Below are 17,536 nucleotides of genomic sequence, written 5' to 3'. Positions count from 1 at the left end.
ATGCTATGACATTGATTACCTGTGTTAAAAATGCACTGTGTTCAATATTCCATTGTTTAAAAGCCAGGGGTAGAAGCTTTGAATTATCAATAAGAGGTTCGTTTCCGGTTAGATCGCGTAAATATAAATGTCGTTAAACCCACTACTACCCGACAGCCATTTAGTAAGATTTGCCACGTAAACAAAACATGCCAATTCGTTCAGCACAATGGTGTGTTGTAGAGTAAAGCCACAACATTCACAATTCAAGTTTACTCTCCAACACACCAGTGTGCTGAACAAGTTTAACGACACGTTGATATTTCAGTGCTCTATCCAAAAAAACCCTCTATTATGGATATTGGTCGAAAGCCTACCGTGTTAAACCGAGCCTTTAAACTATTTACATTGGGGGGGGGGGGTGCAATTAATGTCCCCTTTGACTTAAAATTCAGTTGAAAATCGGCAATAAAATAAATACGAAGTCTAACGTTAGTTTTGAACAGCATAGTCCGCCAGTCATTGAGTACGTTTCAGCTAAAGTACGTAAAGTGAAAGGGCATACATTGGGGTGTTACTGTATGCATTATATTTTACTATATAATCATGTCCTGTGTAGCATGTGCATTATAAGTGATGTCAGCTGTAACGATTAAAATACCTATGGAAAGCTTGTTGCGTTCACTGCAGTTTACCAACTTCTAAGTTCTCTATTTATATAAAATTCAGAAAAGAAAAAAACGATACTTCATAAAGAAACAATGTTTAAGTTCTTGCAAACGTTTACAGTTAAGCATTTTATAACTTTAATATTATATCGCATCATGAAATATAATGCAGCAACCAGAGCAATCATACCATCCTGCAAGTGCCCAAGACACAATGACACATCCAATTACACGGATAGCATCACTTATAGTCACACCGCAACTTACACCGTGTGGACAAGTCGTTGCTGCTTTGGTTAAAATCATCAACATCGCTGATTATGATCACAGACTCATCGCCCAAGTTGTTCGGCATCAAGGACACCGCTTTGGTAAGAGTTCTGTGAACACAAATCACGACATCCACAACTATCAGCATGCACACTCTTGCTTTGTGTGGCAGTCAACATGTGGATGTGTATTGTGTAGGATCTAAGGCAAAGCTACTGATACATCACAAACATACAATAACGAAACGATGCAATTTGGCTTTAAATAGCATCTCAACTCTAAACGAAACACTTTTTTTTTATTTACCAGGTAAAGCCCACTGAGCTATATAGCTAGTTTTTCAGAAGCGACCTGGCCACAAATGATATCTCAACAAAAGTGTCCGATCATTTGTCAAACACGCATGTTAATTCTAAATGTGGAGGGGGAAATCGGACGTCAGGGTTTTTGGGATCTAACGCGCGAACTCATCCCGGGCGAGATCGATCTCAGCTCACCACGGTCCTAGACTTACGAACAATCGCAATTACGAATCAGCAACCATGATATGTTTTAACATCAGTAATGCAACCTCGCTCCCAAAAACAACATCCTAAGATGGCGTCATCTTGCATCACCCCCCGTCCCCCACCGTGAACACGGGCGAGCGATTCCATTCAAACGTTACACAGCACAATGCAAAGACAGCATTTTACACACGCCATGAACAACGAGAGGTGGGTAAACGTGATGGGGGAAGAGACCAGAGGAAGGGATAGAAACACCGAAACGCTGGTCGCGGGAAACTCGCTTACTCGCGCTCTTGTCCCGCAGCGCTCATTTTGTTGCCCCAATTCCTCGCTCTCTACGGATCGAGACGCGAGTGCGGGGGGGGGGGGATTTGAATTTTAACGGGAAGCGCGCGACAGCCAATCAGCGCGCGGTCGCTCTCCACTGGCGAATCGGAGGGCAAGCAGCGCCGGTGGGGGGCGGGGCTTTAGTTTATTGACCAATCGGCGCGCCGAGAGGCAGAGAGAGGAAGGGAACGAAAGTCAATGGGCGGGGACGTCACGCACAGCAAACTTGAACGTCATTATTGAAGTTGGGTTTGGGTTAGATCGCGTAGATATAACACATTCCTGCGGAGGGAGCTGGTAGGGACGTTGGGTTGCTCGGTCAATGGCCAGGGTCAGGCGTGAGTAGGTTCAACGTTGAGTTTTATAAGAGCACCAAGGGGTGACCAGCCCCTCCCCACCCAGCCCCACCTCTCCCACCCCCCACCCTCCCCACCTAGCCCCTCCCCACCCCACCCTCCCCTCCCAGCCCCTCCCCACCCTCCCCTCCCCACCCAGCCCCACAATTTATACCCCAACCCCTCCTTCTATCACCATAACTACACCATCACCTTTAATGACCCCACTCTTTATTTCAAGCCCTATCATTTTATGTACTATTTTTCCATAATTGTTGCAAAGCACCTTGGAATAAGGCACTACATAAATCAATATAAGATGAGATACGTTATCCGGCTCAACCACCTCAATATAAAATTATAGTTGTTGCTCTACGTCAACATCAGCTATACGAAGAAGATAAAATGATCAAGAAAATACCCTCCATCATAAAAAAAATGCTCTGTAATCCCTTCAGCATAATTTAATTAAAGGACATTATGATGATTTATTATTAGCCTGTGACCAAATCATGTGTGAATGTTCCCGATCTCATTCAATTTCGGAAGCTAAACACGGTGGCGAGATGTTAACTACCTCGCCAGGTATACAGGAGGTGGTGGGGTCAGTCCCGACCCTGAAGCCTGCTGTATATTTGGAGTTTGCATGTTCTCCCCGTGGTCGCATGGATTTTTCTCCGGGTCCTCCGGGTTTCCCTCCACATTTAGAAACGAGCGTTCACAGTATTTGGCTGTTACAGACTTCCACATGATAAGCCACTTCGTTGAGCTATCATTTGTTGGCCAGGTTGCTTCTGAAAAAAAGATAGATATCTCAGTGGGACTTACCTGGTAAAAATAAAAATTGTTTATAGTTTCATAGTTTGTGCAAGATAACCTGCTCGCAGGATATTTCAGGGTTTCTTGCTGCAGAGCTACGTGGTCGGCAGCAGAGGGCAGTACAACACCATTATTTTAGGAGTTGCTTTCATACCTGGAGCTGGACTTTACCGAAAGAACCAAAGAATATGAATTCCTGCAGTCACGCAAGTTTTCAATCAAAGCCAAATGTCTCATCAATACGGTTCATTTATAACGGGCACCATTTGAACTTGAACAGGACATTCCGAGGCGCCAATATAAGGGACATTTGCATGTAAAGTTGTGTTGCTTTCAACAACTTAAACTACTTGCTTTCAACAACTTAAACTACAAATTGATTAAAGAAAACACCTTGACAATAAACAACTGCGCTGTTGAAAACGCCTTTCTGGCCACCGTGAAGGTCAGACGCCATGCACACACCTCCCAAAGACGCCCTTGCGTGATTCTAAATTAAACAATCACATGGTTACACTATGTACAATGTTTTGTTTTTAAACTGCAAGAGGACGATGCTGTTACTGTCAAGAAAATATATGGCCGACTATGGGTTCCTAAGGCTCCAGAATTTGAGCCGGGTAAAAGTAGCTGGAATTGAGTAGCTCCAGAGCTGGAGCAGGGGCTGCTGGAGCCAGCCTGGAGCTGCAGATGGAGCAGAGAGGTCTTCCTCAGCTGTGGAACCAGCCCGGAGCTGAACTATTGGAGCCATTCTGGAGCCAGAGCCAGATGGCCGGAGCACTGCCAACTCTCATTAAAACTGTTATGACAAGTGGGTTGGGTAGGACGCGTCACGAGAAGGGTTGATAGCCAATGATCAAGTGAAAGAGTTACAAAGGAATGGAACGTGTGCAAGAGGATGCAAACTGAAAAGATGGAGTGATAGAAATATTGTTGCATCTCAGGATCAAGAGTCGGAAAGATCATGGTTAACGTTCACTGTGAAATTCTGTTATCAACTTACAGGGAGCAGCGTTTGCATAGTATAACCACTGTTTACCAAAAACAATCGTACATGTATAAAGTATCTGAAAGGAATGATAGTCTGAGTCGAACCCTGACTGCGCTTTGAACTCGTAAATTTCACATTGCCACGACAGCTTGTTTTATGTTGTTGACACACATTGCCCATTAGGTGTCAGTATTTCCTCAATGCGTTTTTCTCTATAAATGTGTAGTGACGTTGAATTGATCACTACGGCGCGTAGCACTAAGTGCCGTTGAAACAGGCGCAAAGGCCAACACATTCAGTGGGCCACTAGGGGCATGGTACTGGGTGCTTGTCTGATGAGTCCTACCGACAGAGTAGGGGATTGCAGCCTCCACCAGCGCCCCAGGGAATCACCAGAGGGGGCCACTGGGAGAGTGTGGTGGGGGGCGGCTGGTAGTTGGGGCCATGTGAGGACGAGTCACCCCGGCACCGGGTTAAGCACGTGATGGGCCGGGGTGAGTAATGTGGGCCAAAGGCGAACGAGGGGGCACGGGGGGAGTAGCTGAGAACGTCTGGAGAGTTCCCGAAAGAGGCGTGGTTAAGGACGGAGCCAGAGAGGGAACAGGTGCGGTGTAGCCTGGAGCCGTCGGGAATATTCTGGACGGAGGGCGTGGCCGAGGGTGGAGCCAGGCCGTGGTGAGAGAGATAAAAATTAACCCGTAAAAACAAAGTTTTTCACTATACATCCTTTATATGCGTGGCGGCTAGAGTCCTATCGTCCTCTGGCTTGAGATGGCTGCCACCTATGGGTCAGATGATTGCCTGCCACCATTAAGCAATTGGTAATTAAATATTTAAAAAAATTCTTAAAAAGTGTAAAGTTATGGAAAAATTTTTTCACGAAAATAAATTGTCAAGCACAACGAGTCTGTGTGCAAAATGTCAGCTCGATTGGATCACGGGAAGTGGGTTAAAAAACGACCAAAAGATTTGCACGGTCGTAAGCGCGCAAGCAAGTGAACTTAATATAAAGGATTTAAAAAGGGAGGCCCTGATCACAGATCCAGGCTGTCTGCAGGTGAAGTGGAACCCAAGTGCTATGTCTTCGTCCCCGTCTTTGACATCGTGGGTCAGGCAGCACGTGGCATCTCTGACCCGATTATAGTTATCTCGAATGCAAGAGAAATAGGTGTATTGTGGTCCTATGAGTAACAAGAGTGGGAATAGGTGTATTTAGTCCCATGTGTAACGGTGTTGCGTAAAGTGTAGAATAAACGTTGTTGCCTCCTAAATAGTGTCCCTGAATGACTCACTACAAATGTAAGAACATTATTTCTACTTTAATCTCATAAATATGTAAATTAAAGGGCTTTACGATGTTTAATTATTTTACAGAAGTATTAGAAATGTATCGTGGAAAGTTATAAGAGTTCAACATTTTTTTTTATAGGGTGGAGTGCTTTTATAGTAGTTAACACACTTCACGATGAAGCTGGCCAATTTAGGTCGATTCCCAGTCACAGTTCTTCGCAGTGGCGAGTGTATGATATTTGAACTGAGCCTGAATCCCCTCACCGCCTTCACCAACCCGTACTGACCAGCTTGAAGTATGTTCAAACAACCCCTGTGAGTGACTTTATTCAGCAGCGGACTGATCAATGGCTGTATATTTGTCATTATACTCGACATAATAGTTCTGCTTCATATGAAACTTTTTTATTTTACCAGGTAAAATCCACTGAGCTATAGAGCTCTTTTTCAGAAGCGACCTGGCCACAAATGATAGCTCAAAGAAGGCTTATCATGTGGAAATTGATAGCAGCCAAATACTCTCAACGCATGTTTATAAATGTGGAGGGAAAAACTGGAGGACCCGGATAAAAAAAAATTCACACGACAATGAGGCAAACATGCAAACTCCAAATATACAGAAACCCACAACCTACTGTATACCAGGCGAGGTAGTTAACATCTTGCCACCGAGACACCCATATATGCCGTATATACAGTGGTAAGTACCACACCAACAGTGCAATTTTTACTCGTATTTTCTCATGTAGATTGCGTATCTTATATAATTACATGTTATAGAGCAGACAGCCCCAACAGGTCTCTTGGGCTCAGAGGACCCTTCCATCCCCATCCGCTTTTCAAGCCACTTTCTGCACTGACATGTTTGTCCTCTTGTGATAGTACTTCAGAAGCTTGTTTTGGTGGTCAACTGCACGGACATCCAATTACTATTGCAGCTCACCTCTCACCCACAAGTGACAGCTGAAAAGAGGAGCCTCTCCCCTTCACAGCCCGTGGGATAGCACACAATGCGGAAATAAGGCAGGATTAAAGCAATGCTCAAAAAAGAGGACAATTTAATAAACAGTCTACTCTAGACAATGTAATTGAATAAAACTGCAGTGGTGATGGCAGATACAGGCATCGGCAGTCCTTTTTGGCCAGTGCATTATAATGTGGAGTGGAGTGGTGATGCCGTGGTTCGCGCAATGTAACACCAGTGATGAATTTGGCAAACATCAGTGGCCGATATGTGAACCGGTTTTGGACACCCCCCTTCTGAAGTACAGTGACCACCGTGGCATGTGGAGGACTTCATCTCGCAGTGGATTTACATTTCAGTACATTAACATTGCATTGCTTGTTTCTGTAAAATAAAATGTACATAACATTTACAGCCAGGTAATCTTGGTTTAAATAGCGATGTTAAAGCATTACTTTATAACATGGACCAGAAGAGTAACGTTACATAAATAGACCAGACATCCAAACTTGATTAAGGTCAGTGTAATTTCCACACTGCAGCAATATCGAGCAGGCCCTTGGGCAGACGACTAAGTGCACAGAGGTCCACGAGGTCTTTAATTGGATACTGCTATCGTTGGGTTTCTAATATGAAGTAGGAGATATACCTCAACTTATTGGAATGAAAATTACCGTTTTTATTTGAATAAACTGAGTAACTAACAAATTATTGTTTTTCTCTTTTACATCCACGACTGGCATTGTGTACTTTGATGAACGAAATCTTTAACAGTCCTGAGTAGAACCGAAATTGATTGGACAATAACATGAAGCTTTTGTTTTACTTAAGATCTATTCACTTCATCCTGACAAAACATAAAGGGTTTGCTGTTTTGTAAAGACAATGTGTATTTGAAAGGACATACTAGTAGTAATAACATTTTAAACAAAATTAAAATGAATAAACAGCACTTATTCAAATAAAAAAAGTGAGTTGGATTCCTGATTTGTGTCTAATTATAGTGGCATTGGTAGTCGTTCATATTTTACCGCATCACCCATCAAATGTACATTATATATTTTCCATGTTACATTAAACTCTCAACTTTGGTGAGCTTGATCAAAATTCACTAGTACCTAGCAGTTCAGATAAAATATAGCAATCATTAAAACATATACATTTTTGCTGAAATGTACTTACATTTATTTTATTTATCTTCTTTGGGTCTTTCGGTAAAGTCAGGTAGATAGGTTCAAAGAAAATAACAAAAATAATAAAATAAAGCTGCGACGTTTCGATCGCAACACAAGCGTTCGTCATCAGGAAGTCATCAGGAAGATGACTAACGCTTGTGTTGCGATCGAAACGTCGTAGTATTTTGTTATTTTTTTTATTATTTTCTTTGAACCTATCTACGTGACTTTACCGAAAGACCCAAAGAATATTAATTCCTGCAGTCACGGAATCTTTAAGTCAAGATTTATGTATTTTATTATTTAAGTGTTTGATGCAAATACCATATAAAAGGGTTATTTAAAAAATGTGTGCATGGAGACTTAAAAAAAGAAAATCTCTTTATCTCACAGAGCAAAAACGAAAAACAACCAGGAATGCAGCATGCATTCCAATGTGGCAGCATGAACCACTCTCAGATATTAGCCATCATTCCTTCTAGCAATGTGTCCTAAGGCCACTTACTTTTCTTAACAGTCAATATGATCAGTATAACGCCTAGGCTTTCGCAACCAATATTATCCATAATAGCGTTTTTTGTTGGGTTAGATCGCCAAAATATAATTTTAATTGTTGTGGGTTTACTCTCCAACACAGCAGTGTGCTGAAGTAGTAACTAATTGGCACGTTTTGTTAACTTGACAAACCTTACTAATTGGCTGTGTTGGGTGGTGGCGAATAAATATCACGTCTCAAATTTCCCTCTTAACCAATCCACAAGCTCCCTCTTACTATCTTTGAGTATGAATTCAAGCACGTGCCTCTCAAGTGTTCTTTGCACAGTGTTGCGATTTTTGTTTCTCCAGTTCCTTTGTTGTTTTTCCAACGCATAGGTCATAGCAGGTGATATGCACTGATGGAAAACTTTATTCTCCAGACACATGTCACACGGTATTTTGCTTTTTATAATTAAGTTAAGTTATCTGAGTGCACGAACACCTGCTCTCAGTCCAATAATTTCATCATTTTGATCCCAAACCACCTTCAATAATTGTGTTAGTTATATCCTCTCTGTGTTTACCAATTGTGTCCCTTCAAAAAATAAAAAATTGGTTCGTGAGCGTTTGGCATGTGACTTTTGTTTTGCTCATTTATCTTGAGCACAACCTCGCAATCCTCTTTATTGAGATCATCAGTCTTTGCCTGTAATTTATTTCCAGCTGTTGCCATAGTGACTAAGTTTAAAGGAAATCTGAGATTGTTAAGATTTTCTCCATTATATGTATTACTTTATTTTCCAATATACACTATTTGGAAAGATCTTGTAATTTCACTGTGAATTAATTTGATCAAAGTGTGTCTAGTTGTCTGACGCCCCTTCTGATAAAGTTTTTTTAATTTCTTCATGTAATCTCAGTGTTGCTGTTCAATCCTAGTAAATGGTATTTAGAATTTCTAAATATGTTTGTGGACCTATTTACTAAATGTTTGCACATAAATGAAATGCTTCAATCATGCAATGGTGCATCAATAATTCTTCTATTCAAAAAGGAGACAAACTTGACCTTAACAATTACAGACCCATCTATTCAAGATGGTGAATTAAACGTAATTGACAGTGTGGAGGCCATCAAACCACTTGAGTAAGATGGGTTTAGGAAAGGATTTTCCACCATTGACCACATATATACAATAGACCATAGATTATTTATCCGGGGCTTGATTATACGGCTTTCCAACATTATCCGGTGATCCCAGGCCGATCCGGCGAACCCGGAAAAACATCAGTCCAGCGATCATCAAATACATGGTTGTTAAACTAAGAGCCAAGTATGTACATCATCACCCCATGCAGAGTCTTCGAGATTGGAGTGGTAAAGTACGGTATAGTAAATACAGTACTTTTGTACAGTGGGATATTTATTTGTGTCGATTTGTATGCTTATTTATGCCAATTTCATAAGTAAACAAATCTAAAACACTAAAAAAACACACAACACCTAAAACACGTTATCCAAGAATGTCCAAAAATAAGCTATTTTAAATAATGATGTGATTATCCAGCGCTTTTGAAAGTCCGCCACCCCTTCCCCCCTGAAGCCACCGGATAATTATTGATGCACTACTGTTTTCAAATTATGTCAAGTGAAGAGGCATTCGACTCGGTGGAAAATTATGCAGTCAGCCAAGATTTCACAAACCGGGGGCAAAGAATAAGATCAGGTATACCTCACCACAATTTGAATCTATCACGCACAGAATTGATCCATCCGTCCATAAATGACGTCACGCACCTAGGGGGGGGGGGTCAGACATTGTGACGATGTGTGACGAGGGGGGGGTGAGAAATATGATGTCACAGCCACATTAAATACGCACTACAATGACAATAGTTTAAAGCGATTTGAAGCATGTTTTATTTTGGGGGGCGGGGGGGCAGAGCTTTGTGACGTCATATTTGAGAGGGGGGGGTCTGACTTTTTGTGACACCGTGTGACGATGGGGGGGGGGGGGTCAAAAATCGTCTAAAATCGCGTGACGTCATTTATGGACGGCCCCTTTTATTCTATTTACAGATAGCTTTACAACACAATACACACATTGTTTCAGAACTCCAAACCACGTGTAACCATCAGTTTATATTTGTGTCCAGAATTCACTTTAAAGCATTTCACAGTCGTTGCATATATTTGAACACTTATAAACGTGACTGACCAACAACACTTCTTTCATTTTAAATTCACAACCTCCTGTTGATTCTGAGAATTACGTGACCTTTAGAACTGCACACTAAGTGAGTCAGTGACTTCATGTATGATGTGGCAGTCCTTCACGTCAATACAATACATCTTAATTTTTTTTATGGGTGATGGACTAATGGATGAAATGGGAAATGATTGGAGATCAGTAGGATTGTAATGATTAATCAATCAATGAATTGATTAATGAATTGATTAATATTGATTATTAAGTTCACACTAAATGCATCAAAGCACGTGTAAGAATCAGTTATTTTCAACGAATATACCCTGTGGTATCATGATTAGCGAACTAAACTTGAAATCCATTTGCTGGAGTATTGGTCGTTTGGCAGTTGGGAGATGACACGGTCATCCTGTGTAGGTGTAATGTGCCAATACAAACCATTAATCTTTCTCTTCAGCTCTCCAACCAAAACATCCTGTGCGTTCAACAAAAGTTGGAGAAAAAATTATGGAGGTTTCCCCAGACTGTCCAAGGCGCCCAACTGGACATGGTCCAAACTTTCTTCCACGCTTGACTAGCTATGTCTGGAAGTTGCAAAACTGTATACATTTTATACGGGTTTTTCAACGACATATGTGGCACTAACCTCTTTCCGTTGGTCGACGAGACTCTGTGGGGCCTGAAACCCGGATACCTTTACGAGATATCAGCATGCCCGACTCCAATCCTTACTCATCATAGCCAGGGAGACCATATTGGTCAATTGGAAGGACCAACAATCCCCTTCATGAAAACAGTGGCATGATTACCTTCCTAGCACAGGTGGGCATGGAGCACTGAAGCCACAATCTTAAAGGGAGGGAATGGGAGTTCTAAGCCAGGCTATCTCCTTTCCTATACAGTCTTAAATAACCAGGCCGGACGAGGTCAGGAAATAGGGATGGGAAAAAGAGGGACAGAGCCCCTGAGGGATCAAGCGGGAGCGGAATTAGGAATGATGGAAGAGCAGCTTGTATGTTGCTTTGATTCTTAGGGTTTTTCTTTGTTCTACGCTCCTCCCATCTTCTTCCCCCCTATCCCGGTTTTCCCTTAGTACGCCGGTTATTTCTCACCCCCCCCCCCCGCCTGTTTTCCCTCCCCATTAAAATCTTCATCTTGCCCTTGAAACGAGGTCCCTAATTTTTCAGCGCGTTGTATCGGGCGCACGTTTTGTTGTCGTAAAACATACTTAAAAAATTTAACAAGGTTGGAGAGCTCACAAGAAATGTCAATGGGCTACACTGGCGCATTACAGTATTCCCTCGTTATTCATGAATTTGATATCCGCGATTTTGGATATCCGCTAATCGCATCTGGAACTCTACACGACTGCATCGAGAGAGAGAGAAAAAGTGATGAGCGATATAGTGATGAGATAAAGTGACGAGATAAAGTGGTGAGAGAGAAAGATAATGCATTACAAAAATAGGTTTTCATAGGCCAATATCATTATCCACTCACATGCATCTCCAGAGCGTATACCTTTCGAATAACGAGGGAATACCGTACACTTACACATGATGACCATTCACTACATTGTAAAAAAAAAAATCCACAAATTTAATTGCAACCCTGAATTGTGAAAATGCATTGAATCGCCAGGGAGGTGGTGTATAGGGGTGAATAGTTACACCCATCGAGACCAGAGTTATTCTAATTAATTCCAGAGAGACTGTCAAGTTACCGTATATGACGTGACATCAACAGTGTTTGGTCAGTGACCCATGGACGTTGGTCTACAGCTCTAAATGAGTGATTTGAACTGCTTGAACCATGCATGACGACTTCCACAGTTACAACCCACCCCACCCCATGACACACTCTACGTAGCCTGCCATCAGCCCTCAATGATGTTCCGTGGATCGGAAAACAGCTGTGGCAGTCACCGTAAGATGTGCACACAGACTGCACAAACAGAGATTGCACTGTAACAATAAGGACGCGTTCACGTTGACGCCAATAAGGAAGCAATATAAAGTGTGAGTGCAGGGGAGTCCGTGAACTAATTTAATACAACGTAGTTCTTTACGTGCTGCATGCTCAAATACTCTAAAACCCTTACAGCTACACTGCAGGTAAAGGCACTTACTTGCTCACACCACTGCCTTCACGAGTGGGGTGCTCGTGAGAGCCACTCTGGATGGCATTTTTCTTACTCTTCCAAACTGCCCAGACGACTTTAAATATATGAGAGAATGCATACTTTAACATACCACATGCGACCTACAGATTGACTGTGGTGTACCTATTGATATTGCTGGGCCTCCGCCAGGTTTACTCAGCTTCAAATGAGTATGTAGTGCGGTGTTTAAACATCGCCTGAAGAGAGACAAAGGTGGCCAGGCGTAGTGTTAGCCACCCACCTCCTCGTGTGCCGTGCCGACCTTCATAAGTGCTCGCTAACAGCACTTTCCCCAACAGTCGGACCTTTCTCTTCGTTTGATATTGCTGGGTGATCGAATGAAACTAGTGACCTCTGGATTGCAAGTCCAGTGTGCAAAACATTACAGAACAGTAGCACCAAAACTGTTACACTGTATCCCAAACACAAGGCTGGCAGTAATAAATTACTAATAAAAGTGCAAAACACTTCGTAAAAATAATGCTTCTGTTATAGTGCATACATGATCAGAGTTATGTTTTTTGTTTGCATTATGACTGCAGGTATTGTGGTCTATGCAAACATGACTCCTTGTAAAAAAAAAGGTGTCAGTTTTGTTGCCAGATAGAAGGGTAAAAAACCAATTATCATATTTTTTACTGGCAAATGAGGTTCCAATGGTGAATTACATTTATGTTAAATATAATGTGGGGGTCGACGTCCGCCTCACCGCCTTCGCTGGGCAGGTGGGGCGCTACATTGGCCCCCTCCACTCCCTCCTCCACAGAACCGGCCCTAGACCTTTGGGGGCCCTAAGCAAAATTTGGTTGGAGGCCCCTATGATGTATGATTTTTTTCACCCACTAGCTAGCAGTGACTCTAGGGGGCCCTCTGCTGGCCACGGGGCCCTTTGCAATTGCAAGGGTCGCTTAGTGGCTGGGCCGGCTCTGCTCCTCCACCACCTTGCTCAGCTCCCGCCAATCGGGTGATCGGCCCTCCTGCGCTAGCGCCCTCTCGGAGAGACATGGCTGAACCACTGGCTTACCGCCGTACAGGGTTAGTCCTCACTCACTCGTACACACCACCCCTAAGGCTAACGCGGTGGTGAGCATGCGCGCGCGCCCCTGCCGGCGATTACGTCCTACCACGCGCACACACCAACGCTAACGCGGTCGCGCGAACGTGCGCACTTCTGCTGGCGATTTTATTCTAACACGCGCGCACGCTGCGGCTCCGTGATCACTCTTGTGTGCACACCACCACTCACGCTAACGCAGCGCACAGCAGTCCGACAGCGCCCACACCTGCGAGCGATTATATCCGAACACACACACCGAACATGTGCACACACCACAGCTAACACTACAGCGGCGGTGCGAACGCGCGCACACCTGCAGGCAATTATATTAACGAGCGCTTGTGCTGCGGCTTAGCCCTCACTCTCGCCGTGCGTCCGCCCACGCAGCCGTTCTACACACAAACACAAATCACACTGCACCGATGCTCTGTGCTAACGTTTATTCACGGCGCAAAACCCTGATACTCACACGCCCTATTACGTACCTCGCAGCTGTCCTCACGGCGTCGCATGGACGCTGTGAGAGTCGGAGGGAGGATGACGAAAAAACCTTGCCTATCCCTGCCTCCAGTGGCGGCTTACGTATGATGACGTAAGCACGTTAGTGCGAGCCCTCCCGGAAGCCATAGAGAATGCATTGCAGCGCCCCCCGTTCGAAAAAAAACATCTTTGAATGTAAGTCTATGGGACCACTCTGGGCGATTCTCAGCCGGAGTGAAATCGCCCAAAAAGAGGCGGTACTCCACAGAACATGACATGACGCTGATTGGACTATATCCAGAGGCACAGTAACGGCTAGCATAGCTCTGTGGTTGAATTACATTGGTGGTGCGTCGCCCAATCGCCCTAATGAAGAAACCGCCCCTGCCTGCCTCGTAGCAGCACTCGCTGGCATCACGCGGATGCTGTGAGTGGCTCGAGGAGGCAGGACGGCAGGGGGGGTCTTGGCGACCAAGCTGTTGAAGATGAGATCTGTCCTGAACGGTTTTTGGCTCCCCTTTTTAGGCCCCTTGACTTAAAAAAAGTCCAGGGTTACGTTATTCGGCGCAGCCAATCGTACGCCTACCTGTGATATTTCAAACATTTCTCTGCCCTTACATGGAGCGTTACATTACGTTTTTTTGCGGCCCATTGTCTCTGCACCCGTCCTCATTAATTCCTGACTCAGCCTGTTCAATCTGGAAGGCCGTCCGTAGCGAATACACACCCGGCTAGTGTGTACTTGGTCTGTGGCGCTGGAATCCCCTGGCCTTATCGTTTGCTCTGTTTGCTTAATATTTCACCCCAACCCCTTCCCCGATGTCGTGTGTGACTCATTGCGGCTGGCCCGGTGAACCTTTGTGCGCCCATACAATTTTAAGCCAATTTAGGGGCATCGCAATGTGATTATTCCTGGGAGGGTCGGCCAATCTGCTGGCACCGGGAAACCGCGGGACTTCCCTCCTAGGGACCCTTCGGATGAAAACCTGTTGTGCCAGGCGATCCCCGGCCGAGACACTACGTGTGTGTGCTGCGTGTGTGTGTGTGCTCAGGGTGGGGGCAGGGGGGAGTCACGGCGCTTGCAGAGTTGCTCCGTGGCCGTGGCACCACAATAACAAGCAGCAAACATGCACTGACGCTACTGCACTTGCGTTGTAAATGCTATTGAATGGTTAGCTGGCCTTGTATACATTGATTACATACTTAGGGATACTTACATAATACAGTACATCATTACTTTCATTGTCACACTTTATATGAGTAGAGAATCTATAAATTCACATATGAACAGCTGTAACCATGCGGTATTTTTTTGGGTGATCTTACGTAAACAAGGCAAACGCACATAATTGGCATCTGATTCCCATTTGGGCAACCAAATTATCATTGCACTACAAAATGCCAAACGTGTCTATTTACCCAAGTACTTTGTTTTTATCTTGACCACTGGGTAACCTTGCCTATAACGTGTGTCTCTGTGAGAGTGCTTACGTGGTAACATTGTAACATTATTCTTAATCTATGTTTATTATTATATTTACAGCCCTTTCACAATCCACTGCTCGGTTGTTCATGAGAGTTTATTTGACCAAACATCACCACACTGGTCAGTGCGAGTTGGTGAAGGGGAAGCACACAGGCCTTCGGGTGATAGCAGTGCTCTAACCACTGTGGCACCGCTCTTCCCGCTGTAATTTTAACATCATATATAATCTGTGGCGCATGACATAAAGATAAAATACGTGATGGCCATGCTGACAGCATACTTCCTTCCCAGGATGACATTGATCGCATAGCAACGAGATTAAGCAATCCTCCAGATTTAATGATATTCCAAATGTGATATTTCAAATGTGAACATTGTATTCTGTGCCGTAACATATACAGTACAGTGCAATACATAAAGAATATGTACATTCCAGTTTAATCTACTGAAAACATTTAACCTGTGACACGAGTGAGGGAAAGGTGTGAATTGGTTGGGAGCAGTGTAGTGTGTGGAGCGTATAATGATTTGGGTGGTGACACAGTCAAATGTGTGAAAAGTGGACTGGATGGCTTAAGGGAATTAATGTTTGACATGTGAGGAAAGTGGACAGGACAGTGAGCATTGCAAGCATGTCTGTGTGTGTAGAGAATGCTTATGAATACGTGAAAAGTTGGTGGCATTGGTAGGATATATGGATATTCGAGATATGGACGGCAGAGAATGAAGTGGAGAAAAGTGTACAAGGTGTGAAGCATCTGATGTGCTGTGGAAAAAGTGAGGGCATAAATTGTGAAGCTGACGTTGTACACTTTGAGTAAATGTGTAACTTAGCAGCGAACAATAAAACAAGTACTCTAAGGTACAGTGATGTCTCTTTCATGTTTAGCTATATACAGTGTCATCAATCTAGGTTCTGAAAACTCACAATCTAAAAAAGAAAAAGGTATAAGTACAGCCCTGCAATTGCTTTCTCACGGCATTGCTGTCGGAAGGACCTACACTAAGAGGGAGTTCTAGAGAGCCCCTCCATCGGGTTTTTCGACCACTACTTTCACACTGGCCAGACGTCTTGGAAGTGGTACCGACACATTACCCCACCACAGGCAACTTATACCGATCTGCTAGGGTCTATCCATATATTCTCGTTGGAGGTTATTAAGAAATACTCTTAGGTTTTTTCGGTAAAGTCATGTATGTAAAAAATAATAGAAATAAAATAATAATAAATGCAAATAAATCAATTAAATCACGACGTTTCTGAGGCAACACAAGTCTCCGTCTTCAGGTGGGACTGTCACAGCCAAATTTTCTGTATCAAGTGAATAGTAAATTTAGCTGTTACGGTCCCACCTGAAGACGGAGACTTGTGTTGTCTCCGAAACGTCGTGATTTAATTGATTTATTTTCATTTATTATTATTTTATTTCTATTATTTTTTTACCTACGTGCCTTTACTGAGTAAACCTAAGAGTATGAATCCTTGCAGTCACGAAAGCTTCAAATCTAGAGTTATTAAGAAACTTGCACCACTGTTTCAACTGCCAATCCCACAAGACTGAATCAAAACGGGTGACATCTGGGATTGCAAGTTCAGTGTCCTAACCATTACACAGCCTGGCAGCATCCCAACGTCTGCCTGATGGAGATCCAATAATTGACCCAGTGCCGGATTATCCTAGTAGCAAAAGTAGCATATGCTACGGGCCCCGCACTTTCAAGGGCCCCGCACTAAATACTATATTGCCTTCAACTGTTATGAACGGCTGGGTGTTTAAGGTTATAGATTTGTCGTATTATCTGGCTGTATATCAAATGAAAACATACAATTACTTTACTATGCAAGTACAAAATTTGTGTTTTAATATTTATGTGTTTTTTAAAAATGTAGGGCCCTTTCATAACATATGCTACAGGTCCCGCACTAGCTTAATCCGGCACTTAGTTGATCTATGGGGAGGTTGTACTCCAGCGAAGTAACACGAACTGACTTTGTTTATTTACATTTTGACGAGTTTGACATCCACCATATACATTACCCACTGTGCTAATAATTACAAAACAGTACTGCACAGTAATGTGGGGCACGACGTTCACCCCACCGCCCTCGCTCGGCAAGTGGGGCGTGACGACCGCCCCCTTTCCGATCCCTCCTCCACCGCGTCGGTTGGCACCCGCCGGGCTCGTGCCCTCTCCGAGGGACATACTCGTGCTGCTGGCTGTGGAGCCACATGGAGTTATACCACACGCCCGTGCACACTGCAGCTATCACTAACACAAGGGGGCCGCGAACGCGCTCGCACCTGCGAGTTATTGCCTCTTAACGCGCGCGCATACTG

General features: G+C 43.7%; 1 long non-coding RNA gene across 1 annotated transcript; it reads right to left on the bottom strand.

Moving 5' to 3' along the window:
* Positions 1–645: 645 nt before the first annotated feature.
* Positions 646–1,758, bottom strand: LOC144932232 (uncharacterized). The gene is made up of 3 exons (XR_013636870.1): positions 1,712–1,758; positions 915–1,027; positions 646–689 (listed from the first exon to the last, which is right to left on the bottom strand). It is a non-coding gene; the product is annotated as an uncharacterized LOC144932232 (long non-coding RNA).
* Between the last annotated feature and the right edge of the window lie 15,778 nt (positions 1,759–17,536).

This window comes from Lampetra fluviatilis, chromosome 5 (assembly GCF_964198595.1).
Source record: "Lampetra fluviatilis chromosome 5, kcLamFluv1.1, whole genome shotgun sequence".
In the NCBI taxonomy this organism is placed as follows: domain Eukaryota; kingdom Metazoa; phylum Chordata; class Hyperoartia; order Petromyzontiformes; family Petromyzontidae; genus Lampetra; species Lampetra fluviatilis.
The sequence above is the reverse complement of the archived record's forward strand: the minus strand, read 5'-3'. Positions and strand labels throughout refer to the sequence as shown.